At 42.5% G+C, this 22,768-nt stretch overlaps 1 protein-coding gene across 2 annotated transcripts in view; it reads left to right on the plus strand.

Moving 5' to 3' along the window:
• PMFBP1 (polyamine modulated factor 1 binding protein 1) overlaps positions 1 to 22,768 on the plus strand; it is a 109,300-nt gene that overhangs the window by 3,943 nt on the left and 82,589 nt on the right. For both annotated transcript variants that reach the window (XM_063797363.1, XM_063797364.1), the window contains one exon: positions 519 to 594. The gene's annotated coding sequence lies outside the window, so the exon portion shown is untranslated. The remainder of the gene's footprint in view (positions 1 to 518; positions 595 to 22,768) is intronic.

Genomic DNA, 22,768 nt, shown 5'->3' on the forward strand with positions numbered 1-22,768 from the left:
GGGTGTGCTTGGGAAATAGTGAGTGGTTGGGTTGGGCAAGAATAAAAAATGTGTAATTAGAAAAGGAGATAGGGAGAGATAGGCCTGAAAAGATCAATTGTGGCCAGATTCCAGGTGGCAACGTTGAGAAGCTTGAACTTTATTCTGTAGACATCAAAGTCTTGGGGACAGAAGTCACGTGGTTTCATCTATGCTGTAAGACAATCTGGCAGTCAATGGAGTACAGGAGAGACTGGAGGAGGGAGACTCAGGAAGAGGCTCTCGCAAGAGCTCAGACAAGAAAGAGCCAAACTAGGGTGGAGTGGGATGGAAAAGAGAGATGGATATAGAGGACATGGAGGATGAAGAATCCACAGAACATGACACCGATTTGGACATGAGGCCAAGGAGAGGACAGAGTTGCTGATGAAACTTCTCAAGTGTTGCCATCAGCAGCCCAGCCCTGGACAAATTTTTGAAATAGGTTGGCTTTATTTTTATCACTTCAGAGAACTCAGTGCAGTACCTCTCTTCTGCAGGCCAGGGTCATGTCTGTTTACTTCATTTCCACTGTCAAATCTGTCATCTGGAAAGGGTATGAAATTCATCCTGAAGGTAAGAGTTTGCAATGCTATCCTTCCCAGGTATTTGCCCTTCAATAGATCTCTGGCCTTTAAGGTATAGATAGGAACCTTTAAGAAGGAAATTTCTATTCTTAGCTAGTAATTTTCCAATGTGTTTCTCTTCATGTATTATATTCCTTTCAGTATAAGCTTGAAGTTTCAGAAGGTAAGTCCTGTAGCCCCATCCTCTGATAGGTTCCTGGTGCCTTTGACCATGCAGCAGCCCTCCTTTGTCATGTCTACTAGTTTTTGTCCTTTTCCTGTTCAGGGTACTCTACTCAGCAGCTCTGACTTGTTGGCCCTTACTTATGATTTGGGCAGGTGACCTGCTACCTAGGAAGTCTTTTATTCTCATGCTTCATATATTTCAAACTTTGCCTTGGTCCAGCATGGTATTCAAAACACTGAATAATTTTACAGCCCAGCCACTGACTGGTCATAAGGAACACTGAGAACACCAACTGTAAACAACTGTTAGGGCCATATCAGAACAGCCAGCTGAGTACCCACTTGGATATTGGCATCTTCTGGGTTACGGGAGCCTTGCAATTAAGGATGAGCCAACAGACCTGTAATCGGGAACTACACCCAGTCTTTTAAAAACAAGATTAAAACAAAATGAAAAATAAAATGCAATCCACTCACTGTCACTGAATTTCCAAAGATTAGTAATACCAGTTCACTAATACTGATCCACAACTGTCTCCTAGGCAAGGCAGGAAAGAGCCATGGAAATTCGGTGCTGTGACATACTCCCTCAACTTTAACCTTTCTTCCTTGTGCAGGATGGGATTTTTTTCCCCAGTGCCTTTGAGATGTCCTGGAGAACAGGAAGCAAAACTTCCCCCCAGTTCTTGCCCTGCTGCATCCCACTCCCATGCACAGCCTGGGGCAGCATATTCATGACCCAGTGAGGCTGTGTGTCATGACAAGCTGGCTAGCCTTTTATTAATACCCAAGATTATCCACTCCCCTTTTTATTTGAAAGAGCCAAATAATTTTAAATACCACCCATACGACTGCAGCTGTCCCCAGAAATGGAATTCTGATTGAATTCCTACTGCTCCTTTAAGAGTCAACTTAAATGTCACCTTTAAATAATAACTGCTGACATTTACCCAGAGCTTACTCTAAGCCAGGCACTTTGCTAAGGGCTTCTCATGGATTTCTCATTTCATCCTCAAAAAAGAAAAAAACAAAAACAAAAAACTCCAAGGTAAGTACTAGTACTATCCCCATTTTACAGATGTGGAAACTGAGAGATTAAATAACTTACCCAACATCTCATAGCTGGTAAGTGGGAGAGTCGGCAGTCTAACATCTGGGTCCTCAGCACCGTTACATAGCAGGTATTCAACAAATGACCTGAGGGATGGGCACAGTCTTTGTTTCCCTTTGTGCTGTGGTCTCTGCAGTGACCCTCACATTTGCAGTGACTTAACCAGCACCTGTCTTCCCAAACTCAACAAGGCCACTGCTCTATCCCCCCAGACCTGATACCATGCTTGGCATATTGCAAGCATGCAATAAAATATTTGTGGAAATAAGAGATAGAAGGAGGAAGGAGGGAAGAACAAAAAGCCTTTCTAGTTTGAGGCTTGGAAAATACAGTGACCTGAAATGAACTTCGGAATGAAAAGAAGCTGAGGGCTGCACCGGTCTTAGGTTTAACATGCCAGGGTTATGCCAGGCATGGTGGTGAGTGCCTTTAACCCAGCTACTTGAGAAGCTGAGGCAGGAAGGTCCCTTGAGACCAGGAATTCAAGACCAGTCTGAGCAACATAGCAAGATCCAGACTCAAAAAAACCCAACCAACCAAACGAAAAAACCCCACCGGGATTGCAACCCCAACTCTGCCACTTACTCGCCACACGACTCCCATGCATATTGCTTTACTTTGAGCTTCAGTTTCAACATCTTGTAAAATGGTTTTCTTTTTTGGAGTTACGAAAATTAAATGAAGTGACACATATACCTGAGCCCGGCAAAGTGCCTGCTACTCAATAACTGTTGTTAAGTGAGAGATACAGGGAAGAGGTTGGCATATTTCACCTCATATAGAGGAACATGTGGTCATCACTGATATATAAAATATTGCAAGAGACCAGTAACTGTTTCGAGTGATTCAACCAAATGACTCTATGTCTAAACATTAAAGTATGACATATGAAGTATCATCAGGAACATCAATTTTATGTCTCAATGCCAGCTTTACTAAGATGTGTAACTGTTTATATTTATAATGCAAATGTATTGCACGATTCCTGGTCAGAAGAGTTTAAACATCTGTTCTTTTCTCTCCCCCTTCATCCTTCCCGAGAGTAGGTACTCCTTCCCCATACTCTCCCTCCAGCACCCTTCATCTGCCTGTCACTTTTCAAAGACAAGCTCCTCAGAATGAAATCTCTGCTGTCTTTGTTTTCCTGGTTTCCATTTTGTATCCTAAAATATTCACTCCAAGTTCCGCTTGACAGACATTCCTAATCTAATCTCCACGTCTGCTTTCTAATTTTCACAGTCAGGATAAAACAAATAGGTTGGAGTTAATTGCCGGAGCAGCGGGCCAGAGTGCTGAGCTGTGATTTATGAGCTGAGTGCAGGCGCTCTGCAACACATTTTTCTTAATTTATTTTTAATGAGTCTCTCAATTAATTTTCTTGGAAACATCTTAATGATGTTGGAGGCGGGTGTTAATGAGGTCTGCACCAGCTCCTAATTTTGCATATTTTAAAGTGCCTAATGTCATCATGCACCCTTTCTTTCCATTTTAAGAAGAGATGTCAGGGGTGGCAGGGGGCGAGGATTATTGTTGAATGGAGAATTTTCACTCTTCATGCCTCAGTCTTTGCTTAACCTTTCAGACTTTATGGGCTTTTGGTGTTCTCAGCGCAATCACATACCCCTGCTCTCCTTCCCCACCCTTGCTCTCTCTAGGTTCGCTTAGGCTGAGAAGCTGCAGCAGGAAAGGAAGGGAAAGGGCACAATCCTCAGGAAACTGAGAGTTCTGGGGAGCAGTCAGTGGCCCTAGTGAAGATGTCCAGGGGGTACTTCTGCTAGGTTGATCGACCTTTCCCAAAGCAGACAGTGATTAGGGAAAAATGCAACTGGAAGAAACAACTCGAGGGATGTGTTCTTACCATCTGGCCATTTGTTCAGAGCCCTGGGTCCCCTCAATGTGTCTGCAGAGCCTAGGGCACCAGATCCACAGGACTGCAGCACTGTCCACCTTGCATCCTGCAAGGCCTGGAGAAAAATGCAAGGCCGAGTACTGTCTCTGAGCCCTCTCTCATACCTCCTGTCTCCAGTAAGTCTTCTTCATTCTTCATTCTGTGTTTTCTCGTTGGAGCTCATTTTTCTGATTAAATAGTCATTAAATGTTTATATAGAAAATCTAGGAAATGCAAAAGAATTTATCAAATGGGGAAAACCAAGCTCTACCACTTAAAGACAACCTCTATTCAAATTATGGTATGTTTCCTTCTAGACATTTTTTTCCTATTCATGGGCTTTTGGTTTTTATTTTATGCATTTGCGATATACTGAATATCCTTTTTTCCATTTAACATTATAACATTAGATAACATACTTCCTTCAAACATCGTTTTTAATGGCTGTTTAATATTCCATCTAGCAGATGTGTCATAATTTACTAAACCACTCCACTGTAGTTGGGCATCTAAGCTAATTCTCAAACTGTTATTGCAAATACTTTGTGATGAACATCTTTGTACTGAAAGCTTTTTAAAAATAGCTTGAAGTTAGTTTCTTTGGAATAACCTGAGGAATTGATTTAAAGAGTATAATTCTTTTTAAGGCTCTTGATATATATTTCCAAGTTACTTTTCAAAGAGTTATGCCCGTTCATTTCCAACTGCCATACGTGAGTGTGTCTGTTTCTTCAATCTTGTGATAGTATGGAGTATTATACAATTGTATAAAACATTCGCTAAGCTGGCATTTTAAATATATTTATTTAATTTCTCCACAAGTCCCCTTTTTGGGTAATGTTTCAGTTAAACTGAAGGCTGCTTTTGCTAAAGAACTTTCTAGGCCATGAACCCTAACATGGCCAAGACCTGGATTCTTCTGGTGCATAGCAGAGTCTAAGCAAATGTATGTTATATTGACTTATCCACAAAATAGAAAATTGAGGACATTATCTCTCCTTTGACTTCCCTGCTTTCCTCTGTGAAGGCTCTGTGCCCTCATTGCCTTTCTGTTGATAATTCCAAACCTGTATCTCATCCCTCTTCTTTTTCTGGAATGCCAGCCTCAAATTTCATACCATCTGGGTGTCCCACCTCCACCTGGATCTGCCAATGACCTGTCCGGCTCAGCATTTCCAAAACTGAGTACCCATCTCCTCACTCATGTTTTCCATCTGGAGCAAACAGGCCCCCCCGCCCACATCGAGCAGCTCCCGTAGGCACCAGACATCAGTCTTCTGCCGGGCCCCATCCTCACAGGCCCCCAACATATGCACATTCAGTCAGTGAGCAAGTCCTGTGGATATACCTGTCCACGCGCTCCTGGGTGCCTCTTCCCTCCCATCCCTGCCGTCCTGCTTCAGACCCATCTCTCACCTACACTAGTGCAGAAGTTGTCTCCCCACTGTCTTTTGCCTGCTGTCTTTCCCTATGTGCCTTAGCCCTTCACAGTGCCAGGGCACTGTCTTTCTAATACAAGTAAAAAGCCCTACAGCGATTCTCTCCTCCTTGAATAAAGAATACAGTTCACAATCCTCAGTAAAACATCATGGTGACTACACAACAATATGTTGTATATTTGAAAATTGCTGAGAGAGTCATTTTAAGTGTTCTCACCACAAAAAAATAAGTATGTGAGGTAATGTATATGTTAAATAACTTGATTTAGGCACTCCACAATGTATACATGTCTCAAAACATCATGTTATATGTCATAAATTGATAGTTTTTACTTAATTTAAAATAATTACTTAATTAATTTTTTAAAGATCCACAGTACATGATGAGGGGCTTTCATACCATTTGTCCCCTCATGTTTTACACATTTTTCAAACATGCCATGCCCTTTGTTGGGGTTACTTCCTAAGCCTGCGATGCCCTTTTTCCCATACCCCATAGAACAATTGCATGCAACCTTTTCCCTGAAGGTTTATTTACCACTGTGGTTTCGACACACCTGGAATATATTTTGCACATGGTAGATGCCTAGTGAACTTTGGCAAGTGAGCATAGGGATAAGGCATCTGTAGAAATGTGTGTCCTTCAAAGCTGTTACCCACTGTACTTTCTGGAATGTTTTGCACATGAGGTTAGAAGTTGATAGTTGATATTTGAAATTTTAAAGAGCCTTTCAACTTGAGGATTAGATCTTTATATTTAAAATGTTTAAGTATTAGGCTGGGTGCGGTGGCTCACACCTGTAATCCCAGCACTTTGGGAGGCCAAGGCAGGTGGATCATTTGAGGTCAGGAGTTTGAGACCAGCTTGGCCAACATGGCATGGCAACTGTAATCCCAGCTACTCAGGAGGCTGAGGTAGGAGAATCGCTTGAACCCAGGAAGTGGAGGTTGCAGTGAGCCAAGACCGCGCCACTGCACTCCAGCCTAGACGACTCAAGTCTCAAAAAAAGAAAAAAAAAAGTTTAAGTATTAAGAATCCTTCAGTCTGGGAAAAATAGTTTTTCAAGGCATTTCTGTTTTCTGGTAGATTCCATTGATTTTTTGCTGGACATTCATTAATTTCCATTAAAGGATCTATTGAGTGTCTCCCACTAATTCCTTGTGCTTAGTGTAAGTATTGTCAGAAGGTTCCCTGAGAAAAGAGCACAGATTTTAGCTTTAGGTGCTAATTGATTCAAATAAGATTCTGTATCCAGATGCAGACCTAAATATCTAGTAGTCTTAGAGTTCAAACAGGATCTTGTTCAAACAGCCACTTGTATGGATAAGCAGGAAATACTGTATAGCAGTAGCTACTGTGCATTTCTTCCTGACCCCGTGTTTGGAGGCATCATGTTGATAGTTTGAAATTGACCATGGTGGGGATATTTATACCATGGAAACAGGCAAACACTATAAATCAGAGCTTGACTTATTGTTCTGTTGATTTTCTAGGACGTTTTGTTTTGTTTTGTTTTTGAGACAAACTTTCACTCTTGTTGCCCAGGCTGATCTTGGCTCACTGCAACCTCCACCTCCCGAGTTCAAGCAATTCTCCTGCCTCAGCCTCCCGAGTAGCTGGGATTACAGGTGCCCACCACCACACTCGGCTAATTTTTTGTATTTTTAGTAGAGATGGGGTTTCACCATGTTGGCCAGGCTGGTCTCGAACTCTTGGTATCAGGTGATCCACCCGCCTTGGCTTCCCAAAGTGTTGGGATTACAGATGTGAGCCACTGTACCTGGCCTAGAGACTTTTAAAAGTTATGAAGTGTTGTTAATCCAGATTAACTAAAAGCATGTTGTGTCTGTAGCCATTACATTCTGAATAGCACAAAATATTGAGAGAATATCCTTACAGTGTTTGAAAACTGTTAACTGATTCAGCAAAGAAGTTGCCCTCATTACTGATGAAGAAGTAAATTGTGACATACATAAAAACAACAAAAGCATTCTGAGAGAATCAATCAGCTATATGGAAATTACAAGAGTACTGTGTATTTTAAAATGTAATTATAATGTTATTAATTATAAATAACTTGCTGTGCAACCCTTATATTAGCAAATTTATCATAAATTCAAATACATATGCATATGTCTTTTCTGGAGGGCCAATTGTTAAACCCTTACCAGCATACCCTTCCCTCTTCTTATGCTTCATTGGCCAGAACTCAATCATGTGGCTTCACCTAGATGCACGGACTAGAGAGCAATTAGATTAGCTGTGTGTCCAAGAAAGAGAGAACCACATATAGGACACACTCATCTCTGCCCAGGGAAAACAACTCAAAGTCCTGTCCAGTCACTTCATTCCAGCTCAGAGTCTGGGGTCTCTGGATGATGCAAAGATCTATCATGTGACTCTTCTTGGCGTGGCACCCAATGAACTAAAAGAAGTTATCTTTCCTCCCTTTCTCGCTTCACTACTACTTATACTGCAGCGAAGCAAGCTGCCTGCAATAATTGCAATTACAAATTCCCTGTCAGAAAAGGAACAAAAAGGAGGTACACTGAAGCCACTCTTAACAAATGCTGGAATCCTATGGGGCAGATCTCTGCTTGTTTCTCTGGGCCTTTGTCATTTATGCTCTACTGGAAGCAGTAAGTTTTTTCAACCCTTTGACTCTGCAAATGTCTGGACTCTTTGCATTCCCATTTATTTCTGTTTACAAACCTGCTAATTCTCTCCTGAGTTTATCTCCTTAATAGCTTAGCAAAGGCTGCCAATAAAAACCAACACACATTACTAATAGTCTGCTTTCTAGACTCCTCTAGAGCCGCCAACTTGAGGGGAGACCTTATATCTAGTGTGTTACCACAGGTGACAGTTTTACCGCTGCATGTTCTGGTTCTTTTCTTTCCGTCTGCTGCTGATGGTGTCCTTGTCACTCACTGCCTGACCATTAAACCAATGCCACATATTTTTGGTTTTTATTAGGGCATTGTTTCACTTCCATTTCTGTATTAATCAAATAGGATAGGCTAAGCTGTGATGACAAAGAAATTCTAGCAGCTTAACACAATAAAATCATTTCTGCCTAATGGAAAGTTCATCCAGATTCTTGTCGTAGGGCAGCTCTCCTCTAAGTAATGATTCTGGGATAGAGGATTCTTCCACCCAGTAGTTCCATGTCCCCTGGGGTTTCCTCAGAGCCCTCAACACTCAGCTGACCAACAAGCAAAGAAAGAGCAAGGAGGCCCACATGGTGTACTTTAGGGGCCAGGCCTGGAAGGGGTATATCCCACCTCCATCCCATGGGCCATTGGCCGGGACACAGTCACATGATCCCACTTACATGCAAGATAGCATATGTGCTTTGGTAGTGTAGAAAGAAGAGAAAGGAAGAAGAAGAGAGAGACTGGTGAACAGTAGCATCTATATACACCCAAAGGGGGTAAAGGTAGTTAGTATATTTATCCTCTTCCTGACAAAAACAAAGATCTTAAAATGCCTGAACTTCCCTCCTAACTTCTTCCACCCATCTTCCCTATTAGGATTTTCTAGTATTGTAGTTTCACCAACCTTTTGTATGAGCCAAATGAGAGTTTTTTGTTGTTGTTGGATGGATGAGTGGTTAGTTTTTGTGTGTTTTTACAGGGAGTACTTACTTAATTAGCCAACATGTTTCACCTACTTTGTTCACTGTTGCCTCCTGTGTCCTCTTCTCTTCTGGTATAATTTGCCTTCTTGAAACTATTTCCTCTATTCATTCTTTCTGCAAGGGTCTAAGACAAGTAAACTCTTCATCTTTATATGTCTGGAAATGTCTTATACAACCTCACTTTTGAATTATTATTTAGTTGGGTATAAAATTCAGGGTTGTCAATTATTTTCCCTAAGAATTTTGAAGGTTTTTCTATTATCTTCTGATATGATTATCCTGACAAAAATTAGCTGTCAGACTAATGGCTATTCTTTTGTAAACAATCTTGTTTGTTTTTTTTTTTTCTCTCTCTCTCTCTCTGGAAGCATTTATTACCTTACCTTTCTGTGCTTCACTACACTGTGTCTAGGTCTGGATTTAGTTCTCTTTGTTTTGTCATGTTTGGGACTCTGTATGCTTCTTTAATTTAAGGGCTCATGTCCTTCTTCAATTTTGGAACTTCTATTTTCTCAAATATTGGTTCTTCTCCAGTCTCTCAGTTTTCTTTTTCTGGAATTTCTGTTAGACATGCATTGGCAGGTGTCATTCTGGGATTTCTCATTACTTGTCTTTCACATTGTACATTTACCTCACTGTATAGTATTTTTTATTATTTCCTTTGGTCTCTCTTCCAGTTTGCTCATTCTCACTTCAGCCATGTCTAATCTTTTTCACCCACCACCGAAGGTATATCTCAAGGACTGATTTTTATTTCTGGAATTTATAAATTTTTTTCAATGTATATTGGGCCTTTCTTTTTTATGATGCCCTAATCTTACCTTAAGTTTTCCATTCCTTTCATTATCTTTTTGAACCTTTTAGATACATTGCTAAAGTCCCTTTTATATTCCTCTAATTTCCATGAGTTCTTTGATATGATTTCTCCCTTTTGATGTACCTGCTGACATCTCTTATAATGTTGGATTTATTCCTGTGTTTTGTCACATAGTGAATTAGCCTATTTTGCTAGAAGTTATCTTTTGTGGGGTCCTACACATGCTCTGTATTGTGAATGTGTCTTTATTATGCATTTCCATCATTATGCTGGGAACTCTACAGGATTCAAACATTCCAGACCAATTTTTATGACTGTTTCTAAACACTGAATTTCCATAAAGCATGATTAGTAATGGAATTTGGCCTCACATACATTAGGAATACTAATTTCTCATCGTTCCTTCTACCCTGTGCTTGGAGCAGTGGCTCCACGCAGTGGCTCACGCCTGTAATCCCAGCACTTTGGGAAGCTGAGGCGGGTGGATCACAAGGTCAGGGGATCGAGACCATCCTGGCTAACGTGGCAAAACCCCGTCTCTACTAAAAATACCAAAAATTAGCCTGTAGTCCCAGTTACTCGGGAGGCTGAGGCAGGAGAATGGTGTGAACCCGGGAGGCAGAGGTTTCAGTGAGCCGAGATTGTGCCACTGCACTCCAGCCTGGGCGACAGAGCAAGACTCCATCTCAAAAAAAAAAACTTATAATGAAAAACAAGAGACTCCTTTCTACCTATCCACCATGTACTGTCCTAGTTCTGCTCTGCAAGGGCAACCACTTTCAACTCTTCTAGCTGTTTCTTCTGATAGTTACCTCCACACTTATACACAACATATTTATACTGGTAATTTTTTTGTGATGTTAAAAATTATTCAGTGACTGCATATTATGATAAATGAGAACATAGTTATCTCATTCCACCTATCACTCCTTGTTTCAGTTATATATTCAATATTTACAACAGGATGATTATGTTAATACTGTTCACTGTGGAGCCAAGTAGTGAACTATGATTGCATTTTCTTTCCAGTGCAACTTTGGAATTTTCTGTAAGTTTCCATTTGCTGTTTATGTGTAAAATTTGCTACCTACTAATCCTTGATCTCTTCCCCAAAAGATTCCATCATATCAGTTTTCGCTCAACTTTTTTGTATTAGTTATCTATCACTGTGTGACAAATTGTCCCCAAAACATTGCAGCTTAAAACAATGAGTATTTATTTTCTTACAGTTTCTGTGGGAAAATAACCAGACTTGGATTAGCTGGGTCCTCTAACTCAGGATGTCTCACAAGGATGTGATTAAGGTGTCAGCTAGGACTGCAGTCCTCTCAAAGTTCAACCAGGAGAAGATCTACTTCCAAGCCCACTCCAGTGATTGTTGGCAGGATTAGTTCCTCACAGGCTTTGGCTAGGCCCTCCCTTGGTTTCTTGTCACATGGGCCTCTCCACAGGGCAGCTCACAACTTGATGGCTGGCTTCATCAGAGCAAGCAAGTGAGAGAGCAGGATGGAAGCCAGAGTCTTTTTAAATCCTCATATTGGAAGGAACACCCTATCATTTTTATCATATTCCATGTATTAGAAGCAAGTCACTAAGTCCAGCTCAAGAGGAGGGGATTATAGAAGAAAGGACTACGGGGAGTCTGAGATCACTAGAAGTCTCTTTAGACGATGCCTACCACACCCTTTCCCCACCCGCCGGGGCTCTTGCTGTAATCTGGACCAGTTAATCTCTAGTGAGACTTTCCTTCACCACTTTCTTAAGTTGATGTATGTTTCCTGGACCCCATGGTCTCCTTTCTTGGTTTACTGTCTCTCATTTTAGGAGAGCACATCTGTAGCAAGTGCTGTCAGCTAAAGATACTGTGAAGATAAATGTTCTAAGTCTTTTCGAGTCTGAAATGTCGTTATATTGATATTCCCTAACATTTGGACAGATATAAAATTCAAGGCTAAAAATTACTTTCCATCAGAATGTGTAAGGTGTTGCTCCATTTTCTTCTAGCATGAAATACAGCTATTAAGATGTCTGATTTTTCATTCATCTGTAACTGACCTGTTTTTATCCCCGCTGGAAACTTTCAGGATCTTTTTTTTAACCCCAGATGTTCTGAAATTTTACAGTGATATAATCGAGTTAAGGCTCAGTCTTCATTTATTGTGCTGGATACCCATTCACCTTTTCAGCCTGAGATTCCTGTCCTTACATTTTGGGAATCGTTCTTGTATATTTTCTTTGATAATTTCATGTGTCTGCTTATCTCTTCTCTTTTTCTAGAATTCCTATCAGTTGGATGTTGGACCTGCTAGAACAGGAGTAAGCAAGTTTTTTGGTAAAGGGCCAGAGAGTAAACGTTTCAGGCTTGGTGAGCCACATGTGGTCTGTCACATCTTCTTCCTTTTTTTTTTTTTTTCCAGTACAACCCGTTACAAATTTTAAAAGCACTCATAGCTTAAAGAACACATAGAAACAGGCCACAGGCTGGATTTGGCACATGTACCATTCATTGCCAACCTCTTCTAGACAGGTTTATCCTCTATATATCTTATCTGTTGTCTCTTATTTTCTATTACATCTTGCTATAATTTCTGGGAGATTTTCTTGAAGATGTGGTAGGCATCTTCTAAAGAGACTTCTAGTGATCTCAGACTCCCCGTAGTCCTTTCTTCTATAATCCCCTCCTCTTGAGCTGGACCTTCTAATAAATAAAATATGATAAAAGTGATAGGGTGTTCCTTCCAATATGAGGGTTTAAAAAGACTCTGGCTTCCATCCTGCTTTCTCACTTGTTTGCTTCCTATTTTCTATTACATCTTGCTATAATTTCTGGGAGATTTTCTTGATGTTACCTTCCAACTATTTTACCACTTTTTTTTTAATTTTAGAAAAAAAAATTTTTTTGATACAAGGTCTCACTATCTTGCCCAGACTGAAGTGCAGTGGCAGGATCTCAGCTCACTGCAACCTCTGCCTCCCAGGCTCAAGCAATCCTCCCACTTCAGCCTCTCTAGTAGCTGGGACTACAGGTGCACACCACCACACCCAGCTAATTTTTTTGTATTTTTTGTAGAAACAAGGTTTCACCACATTGCCTACACTGCTCTCGAACTCCTGAGCTCAAGCAATCTAACCACCTCAGCCTCCCAAATTGCTGGGATTACAGGCATGAGCCACTATGCCGGGCCCTAGAAATTCTATTTTTAAATTCTAAGAATTCTTTCTTATTCTCCAATTGTTCTCTTTGCATAACATCTTCTCAAATCTCTCTAAAGATATGAACTAGAAGGTTTTTTTCTTTTTTAAGTTTATTTTCTGTTCTCTGCATTATTTCTCTTTCTGTTTGTCTATTTTTGTTTCCTTTCATTCAGAGGTTTTCCTCAAAAATCCTTGCCTGTCACTGTATTTAAATGTGAGATTCTAAACAGGGAGCATTTTCTTTGGGAGTGGGAGCAGGACTTGCCAACTAACAGGCTTCACTTTAAGGTTATTAAGTAGAGAATGTTTGTATGGGGAAGTTTAGTCCCTAGGGCCATCTAGTTTATTCAGAGAAGAAACTTCTGGTTTTCTGCCTGGGGGACAGATGCCTTGCCTCTGGTGTTCTGTGCACTGAGACTGGGAGGTGGGAGGAAGGCCAACTGTTCTGGTCACTGATTTTTATCCAAGCCTTTTGACCATATCACACTCACCACACACAGACCTAAGCCCCCAAGCTCCAAGTCTAGTTTGTTTCATAAGACCTAAGTCCCTATGTTGCCATAGGGCCTGACAAAGACAACTTCTCTGAAAGCACCTAGCACACCCTTAAGTGCATTGTAGAATCTCTTTTCCTTCACCTTCCCTTTACTAATCTGTCCTCTAAGGTGATAAAACCATCCCTTGCCACCCTTCACCAACTGTTAAAGAACTTACCTAGCAAAGAATCCACTTGGCAGGGGACTATTTCTAGCCCCTTCTGGCATATGGTAGATCTTGGTAATCTTGGGCTACAAAAGAGTCGGCTACTGGATCATTTTAGTAAAGGTGGCCATGAGACTAACTTAATGTGTCATTTGTCCTGAGAACCCCTGGCTAGCATCACTCTTACTGTACTAGGGAAGACTTCACCTCAACACTCTATTTTGCTTTGAGTCAACCACTGGTGACCCAATAGCCGTGGGAGGGAAATTGCCCCTGTTTTCCTCATAGGCTGTCAGTCTCTATTACATCAGAGAAAGCTGAAAAATTGATTCTTTTTTGTCCCTGTCCACATGTGGCAGCTGTTTAATTTCAATTAGCAAAGCTTGAAAAAGAATATTATGCCAGGAGTAATTAAAGCAGGAGGGGGTTCCTTGCTCACCCGCACTCCATCCTCCTAATTGGGGATCTGAGGTATCCCCCAGCAGGACTGTGAAGTTTGGGTTCTGGGGAATTCTGGTGCCTGGGGCTTTGATGTAGCTCTCTCTTCAAACAAGTGACAGGACAGGAAGCATAAGCCTCCAGGAAGGATTCATTTAACTTTTTAAAGTCTAAAAATTAGCTGTACAGATCAGACTTGTCTACACCAAAACGCCAACTTGTTCACTTCAAGCCCTTGCTTTTGCTCTCTATAAGTCATCTGTCTGCTTTCAAAGCTCCTCCTACTCTCCTGCTGGGGAAGGCCAACTCCTTTCTCCTTTATCAAACAAGTATTTGTTCTGGTTGACACATTCAAATCTTTACCAACAAGTGAAGCAACCCCCTACCTGCAACTTCGTAAGTTTCCCTGCATCCGTCAGAGTCCCAGGAGGAAACAGAATTCACTCCTAATGGTACAGGTGGATGGAATTTAAGGAAGGGGCTACTGACAGAGGAATAGACAGGGGTATGAGAACAAGCAAGGAAAGGTGCCCAAAGACTAACACCACCAGGAAGCTGTTACTACCCATAGGGTGAAAGGAACAATGGAAGGACCAGAGCCAGTGAGAGCTGGGGGAATGGCCCAGCAGTGGCTGTAGTCAGAGAAGGATGTGACCTTCCCAGAGAGGCTGAAGCAGGGTAAGAACAGGGAAAACATGCCCTGCTGCCTTTCCATCTTCTGCATGTGCCTCCCATGGCCAAATAGCCAGGAGAGTTCATTGTCCGAGTTCATTGTCACTTCTCATGTATGGGTCTTGTTTCCCAGCTTGTGTGTGGTCAACCTGAGGGTCAATATTACGTCTTGTATTTGTTCTGTATCCCATGGGGCTTAAACTAATACTGAGCACATGGGTACTTAATAAATGCTCTGGTTAGATTATTTGAGTATAATTTGTTATTATATTTTAGAAAAAATTGAGAAGATAGATGTCTCCATATATTGAATTTTACATATATTATGATGACAATGTATATTTAAGAATATGATATACAGTTATATATACATATATACAGATAGTACATGCATGGATAATATATACAGATAATATCATATATACAGATATCTATATACAAAATGATATATAGATAACGATATATGATAACAATATATAATAACTGAAAATATATGTACAGTATCATTGTAAATTAATAAGTGGGTCTCAACTGGAAATACAGAGATGACCTTTAAAATAAAAGTAAGAAAACAGTGAAGTCAGTGAGAAATGACAGCTAATGGGCATGTTTGGCAGCAACTTACATATCATGCAAAGCCAACCTACCTGGGATGCTTGGAGTAGAGATACAGGCATGCTGTGCATGTCACTTTCTGGACACAAGCGCTATTTGAGGGCTATTTGTACGCTCTTCTTTAAGAGACTAAGTGATGGAAGATATGGGGTTTCCAGGAAGAGGGCTCACCAGGGCTGAGTGTCCGGGCCCACTGGCTATGTGGGATCTGTCTAAGAGCTGAGGTGTGTGGAGAAAAGGCAGCCACACTGGTGAAACATGAAACTAGGATTCTAGCAAACAGTTTGCAAGCTCAAAAAGGATTTCATCACTCTTTACACTTAACATTCTGCAGAGTCTCAAGTCCTCCATTGTGATCATTGCACTGATCAGATGGGGACCAATGCAAGGACATGTCACTGTGCCTCAGCCAACTTACCACCTGCCCCAGCTGACACAACTGCGGGTTCTTTGGCTCCTTTCTGACCCATCTCGCACCAATGCCTGAAAGGTGTACTTCCCTGTATTTCTTTTAAGTGAACACTAAGGTGGTCAAGATGCTGACAGGAAACATCCATTCTTCTGCACCAATGTTGAAAAGCCACGAATCACACAGAAAAATTAACTTTGATAATATCCTTGTAAGTGGCATGCATCTTTATCCACAGCACATTTTAGATTATGAACTGGATTATTCCTTTGCCCCAGAGTCCTTCTGAGCCACCTGCTTCTGCCAATAGTTGGCATGCCTGCCAAAAATGCAAACTACTTTAAAGTTACCTTTGGGAAAATATAATTAGAATGGAAAATTATATATTCAATTTAATAACCTGGGGGAAAAGGAATGACAGAACAAATGTCTACATGGATTAGCATAAAAGCATCAAGTCAGAAGGTCTCTTTTATCATGTAAAGAAATGTTGGTTAACCCTGCTGCCCATTCAGATTAGTCTGTGATTTTTCTGCTTCTTTTGGCTGACAGCATTCTCAAGTGGGTCGTCTGTGTCTTCCTGCATCCTTTTCCCTACCACACATTTCTTCATTAGCCTTCAACAAGCTAACTGCATGGCACTGTGGTGATGAATTTTATGTATCAGCTCGATTGGGCTACAGGGTGCCCAGACATTTGGCCACACATTATCTTGGGTGTGTGTATGAGGGTGTTTGTGGATGAGCTTAACATTTGAATTGGTGGACTGAGTAAAGCAGATTGTCCTCCCTAATGTGAGTGGGTCTCACCCTATCAGTTGAAGGCCAAAAATTCAGACCAAAAATGCCAAGAGGGAGCTTCTCCTGCCTGGCTATCTGAGCTGGGACATTGGCTTTTTCTGACCTTTAAATGTGAACTGAAACATTGGCTCTTCTTAGGTCTTAAGTCTGCTAGCTTTTGGACTGAAATTTGTACTATGCTCAGGTATTTGGACTCTCACTGGAACTACACATTGACTCTCCTGGGTCTCCTTCTTGCTGACTGTAGATCTTGGGACTTAGCCTTCATATCATGTGAGCCAATTTCTTATGATAAATTTCTTTATATATGTATATGCGTGTGTATATCAGTATGCACACACACACACACATGCCCTACTGGTTCTCTTTCTCTGGGGAACCTGGACTGTACTCTCAAATGTCACCAGTGATTTTCCTGCCAGGCTCTATGAGAGGCTCTCCACCTTCACCCTTGTTGATGCTGGAGTTACCTCTTAGTTCTCAGCCCTCCTCTCACAACCTCCTCTAATTCTCAATGCTGCAATGTCCATTTCTCTACTAAACCACAAGCTTGAGTTATTCTCTGTGTCCCAGCACAAGATCTCCTACTACCTATTAGCCTTGCAACTTAGTGCCCCTATCTCTCCTAAAATTCAGTGGGTCTGAATATTGTTTCTCTCAAAACCATCACTTTTTCTTCTTGATTCTCTTGCTTCTGGCTGAAAACCTCCATGTCTGCTTCTCCCACCCCAGGATCCAATTAATCACAAGCCCTGTGGCTTTTCCTTTCATTTCTGAGGCCATCACCATCTTTTCATTCCCTCTCCTTCAATCCTAGCCCAGCCTCCTCCTCATGTGCAGCAGCCTTCTCATTGGCCTCTCCATCTTCCATCTCCCTTCACCCTGCACTCTGCACTGTCAGCCTGATTGTAGCAGAACATTCGTTCATCCCATCTGTCTCCGCTTGAAAATCTCCAGGGACTCAGTGCCAAGCCCAAACTTCTTTACTGAGCCCCTAAGCCTCTCTACCATCTGACCCACCATTCCAGGGTGGCTACCGAGACAAAATGGAGCTCCAGGCCATTGGAGCCACAGGGCTGCCTTCCTCAGAAAGCTTGTATTCCTTCCAACTCTGAAACATAAAGTAATGGGAAGGACTCATCTTTTCCAATTTAAAATCCCCTTTCTACAGGCATATTTTTAAAATGTTGAGATCACATGCAGTCTGGGTGATAACATGATTCACATGAAGTTCACTATAAAACTTTTAGGGAGGTAAGCATTTCCTAGCCTCCTTTGCTATTGTTACTTTTAGCTACAGTAATCGTTGGCACGTTGAGTTCAGCTAAAAGCAGTGCGCCGGGAAGCGATGATTAACATTGTGGACTCTCAAACCAAACTACCTGGATTTGAATCCCAGCTATATCACATACAGGCAATATGGCCTTGGGCAAGTCAGTTAACCTCCTGGGGCCTTAGCTCCATCATCTGCAATATGGAAATAACAATAATCACACCCATGGACTGTTGTGAGTTTCCCAGAAAGTGGTTAGATCAATGTAAATGCGCATTACAAAGGCCGTATGCATTTCAGTGCATTGTTCCTGATGGTGAGCTGCCAGCAGTATCAGAAGTGACTTATCTGTGGAGCTGCCCTCCTGGAATGCTGATGTCATGGCCACGAGTGAGCATCCCAGTGGTTCCTCCAAATCTTGGCTCACCTATAAAAGTTGTAAAGAGGTGCAGGTCACAGAGGCTCCTGACCAGAAGGTGCCTTTCATTCTATTTGTCAAACATTCTATGAGGACTGTCACAGGCATGACCTCATTTCAACTTCTCACCAACCCATAAAATGAAACAGAGGCTCAAAGGGACCAAGAAATTTGCCCAAGGCTTACAGCTAGAATGTGAGCCCAGATCTACGTGTACATTTTAACTCATGCCTCTGCTTCTGTCCTGTCTCTGCCAGACCTTCCCAAGTCACTCTCACTCACTTCCCCAGACCCCTGGCCCATTTCCCAATAGCAAGCTATTATCTAGTCAGGACATTCATTCATTCTCAGTGGGCCCTAAGTGGAGCAAAACAAAGCAGTGAGATTTCTTTCTGGCTCTGTGTGTGTGTGTTTGTTGTCTTTGGAGCTTCCACTTTCATAGAAGGTGACCCTAGAGCAGTAGAACAGGAAGAGATGGAGGCCCTCAGAGCCTCCATCTAGATGCTTCTAGAACGTACCTGCTTAGGTTATGCCAAGGGCATCAAGGGTGATGGGCAGGGCTGAATTCTGTGGATAAAAATATGAGTGCACAGCAGAGTGGACCAAAGTGTGGTTGATGATCTCCAAGAACTCTATGAAAGAGACGACTATAAACAAAAGGGCCCTGCATGTGTGCTCTAGGAACCTCATGAAAGGAGGCCACTCTGCAGCCAGGTGACCATGTATGTGCACTAAGTGTGTGTGCCATGCTCTGTCTTTGCATCATTATCCTAGTTCTGTCCTGGCATCATACCCTTTTGTATGTGTATGGAGAGCTAGCAAAGTGGCCAGGCCTGGGATGTGTTGGGGTCACCCTACCCACAGCAATCCAGGATGCTCACAGGGGTTGTTTGCATTCTTGCTGTCCAGCTGCAATTGGACACACACGTGGTTACTGTAGGAGATGCCACAGAGCGGGACAAATGTCCTCATGAGAAACTTATTATGCTCTCCAAAAGGAGCTATCCATTCAGGGAAAATCGGTAGCAGGAGGCTGCTCAACACAAGGCCAACCGCCCTTCTAGCGACGTGCTGCCTCTTGCTGCCACAGCACCACACCAACGCTTCAGTGCTTTGGAGTGCAAGAAGCAGGCAGATTGCTTTTAGAAATTAGGGAAAAGAGTATTTGAGAGCTACTCACCTGTTTTTAAAGCCTCCCCATGAAGCTTCCACATCTCTGTCTTTCTCCTGCACTGTAAGGCCCTGGTCCTGGCCCAGAAAGTCAGAGTCACAGCCTAGACACACTGAGGATGGCATCCAGAGTGTCCTGGCCTGTCATCCTGTCCATGGCAGAATGAGTAGTTAGTACATAGGGCCTGTGTGCCCGCCAGGCTAGGATGTGATTTGATGGCACACTCTCCAATATGGCAGCCAGTAACCACAGTGGCTGCTTGGATTTAAATTAATTCAAATTAAATAAAATTTAAAATTCCATTCCTCAGTCACACTAGCCACATTTCAAATGCTCAATAGTCACCCGTGGCTAGGGCTACCTCACTGGACAGATAGAACATCTTCATCATCACAGAAAGTTTTGTTGGGTGGTGCTGGTACTCCAGTGCCATCATTTAAACTGGCATGAGTTCTTTGAAGGGCCCCCAAAATCCACGTGGAGGAAAATAAAAAATGGTATATCAAGTACTAGCCAGGGAGCACAGCTACCTGTACATCCTTCCCTCTGCTCATTCATTTGTTCAGGAATGTCATCGTGTACCTGAATACACAAGGCACACCAGGGTTGACATACTCAGGACCTGCCAAAATGATCCAGACTGTGCTCCTGCTCTTAAAGGACTGCCCATTTGGTTCAGGGGATAAATGTGCACAATGGCCAGGTGTGGTGGCTCACGCCTGTAATCCCAGCAGTTTGGGAGGCCAACGCAGGCAGATTGCTTGAGCCCAGGAGTTTTGAGACCAGTCTGGGCAACATAGTAAAACCCTATCTCCACAAAAAACTAGCAACGTGTGGTGGTGCACGCCCCATCTCTAAAAATAAAGTAAAAGTATTCCCAGCAACTCAAAAGGCTGAGGCAGAAGAATCACTTGAGCCCACGATGTTGAGGCCGCAGTGAGCCAAGATCCTGCCACTGCACTCCAACCTGGGCAACAGAGCAAGACCCTGTCTCAAAAAAAAAATGCGCATGAGTAACAATAACACAAGAAGAAAGTGATCATTTGACCATAAGAGAAGTATGCTGAGTGCTCACAGAGTTCAGCAAGAAAAATCTGCTTCCAGCTTGGGAAAAGGAGTAGCTTTCAAAGGAGAAACGTAGACGTGGAAGAAAAACTATCCCAAGCAGCGGGAAGGACGTGAGCGTGGCACAGAGGCAGACAGGGTCCTCCCTGGCAGAATGGTGGCTCTCCTCCCTGGGAACATCCAGCCTGAGGCTGAGGTAGGACCCCTGCTGACTGACTGATTACCTCAGTGCACCCTGCTCAGCAGTGGGGGATTAATGTCCTAGCCCAATTGCCCTCTGTTTTGATTAAGGGTCAGTCGTAAGGAAGTCATAGGGAATTCACTCTAGCAAGTGAAAGAAGGGTATTAAATGACTTACAAAATTACCAGGAGAGCTGAAGAAACAGACACTAGATTGAGCTTTCAGGAGTGGCTTGAACACCAGGGCACCGAGGAAACTGCTGCCTCGTTGGTGATCAGGAAGCCACCAAGATCAGGAAGTGATATAATTAGAAAGTGGCCACCATCCGTACTTGCCACAGAAAACCCTGACACAACCATGATGGTGCTGCCGGAGAAACAGCAGCCCCAGAAAACATGAGCTCTGACTCACTTCCCCTTCCACATTTCATCTGGGCACGTCTGACTGGCAGAACTTAAATCACATCCAGAGACCCAGGGACAAACGCATCTGAAAAATAGAAAAGAACGTGGAAAACAATGGTTGCTAGTTTTCCAGACTCCAAAGTATAGGAAGGAACATTGGAAAGTTGGAAATCCATTTCACCTCCAACATACCACACCCTCTTACCCACCAGTGGTGGGGGATTAAGTGACCAGACATGCTCCAGTGTGTTTAGAGCAACTTTCAAATGTGAGAACCTGAGATATTTTCTGCTAAAAGCAGAAATCAGGAGACAGCACTCATATAAGTGCACTAACAAGAAAGAAAAGTGGAAAATATTTGAAGGAGACTGGGTGCCATTTATAAACCAAAGGTTCCAGAACTGGGCAACCTCTTTGTTTCAATGCAGCCACTGTGATTCCTAGCTTTTTGCAAAGAACTGCAAGAATCAGCAGGGTTTTACAACACCCTAGCCAGCCACACACTGTAGGACTGAGGGAGGCCACAGGTAGGGTGAATTTCCAAGTCTGAAAAATACCAGGGAAGCCAAAGAAACAGACACTAGGTTGAGCTTGCAGGAGTGACTCTGAACGTCGGCACCCAGCTCTTGGTTTTGTTTGTCATATCAGTCCCTGCTGAGGAAAGCAAACAGCAGGTAACTGTAGAACACACCTGTCTATAGCAGCTGTTTGATGTTAGTAGGCTTTGATTGTCAACCGAGCAATTTGCTTAGGATTTGGAAACAAAGGAAGGAGATTGTCAAAAGCCCGAGGAGCAGGTGACATGCAGCATGCCTGTGTGCTCCCAGCAGTCAGGAGGAGGATGCGTGAGTGAGAGATTGGCACCAGAGCTAGTGCAGTTTGGGGAAGTGACAGCCTCCTACGGGGCAATAATGGGAACTCTGCAATAATGTGCCAACTTCCTATCCCAATGAAGTGTTGATGTCAGCAGAGACCACACTACAGGCAAACTAGTCTAACCAGTGTCAGAGTGGGACCTAGGGAGGAAAATTGCTCAATTCTTAGTATGGTTAGAGAAAAACGTCAGGGCCAGGCTCAGTGGCTCACGCCTGTAATCCCAGCACTTTGGGAGGCCAAGGAGGAAGGATGGCTTGAGCCCAGGAGTTCACGACCAGCCTGGGCAACATAGCAAGATCCCATCTTTAAAAATAAAATAAAATTTTAAAAAGAGATACATTAGTGAAGAGTCCATGAAGGATGCCAGCTGGAATGATTTATAGGTGATAGTGACTAATCTAGAGTCTACTGTGACTGAGAAGTGAATCAACCCTGCTGACTCTTGCAGTTCTTCAGACACTGAGGAGTGTCTAAACCCACCTGTCCTTTAAGATCCAGCTCCAGTCCCAAGTTGACTCATTCACTCACTGATTCATTCATTCAAGGGTTTCTACTCAGCACCTTTTGTGTACAAGATATACAATGAACCATGCTAGTCATGGTGTCCACAGGGAGAGGAATAAAAATAATTTCTCTCTAATATGATGATAGGACATGAATAAATAACTCTATTACAAGGTAGCAGGTGAAATAAAGTAATGTGAAAATTCCAGGATGGGACAGTTACTTCAGTTTGGTGGAGGAAAATGAGAAGGATCTGGGAGGCCTTCCTGGAGGAGGAAGTGGTCTTGGTGAAGGCCTCGTGGAATTTGTTGTCTTTCAATATATCTGATCTTTTCATTTATATCTGACTTCAATAATGAGCTTTGAAAGTATTTTTTAA

Source organism: Pan troglodytes, chromosome 18 (genome assembly GCF_028858775.2).
Source record: "Pan troglodytes isolate AG18354 chromosome 18, NHGRI_mPanTro3-v2.0_pri, whole genome shotgun sequence".
NCBI lineage: Eukaryota > Metazoa > Chordata > Mammalia > Primates > Hominidae > Pan > Pan troglodytes.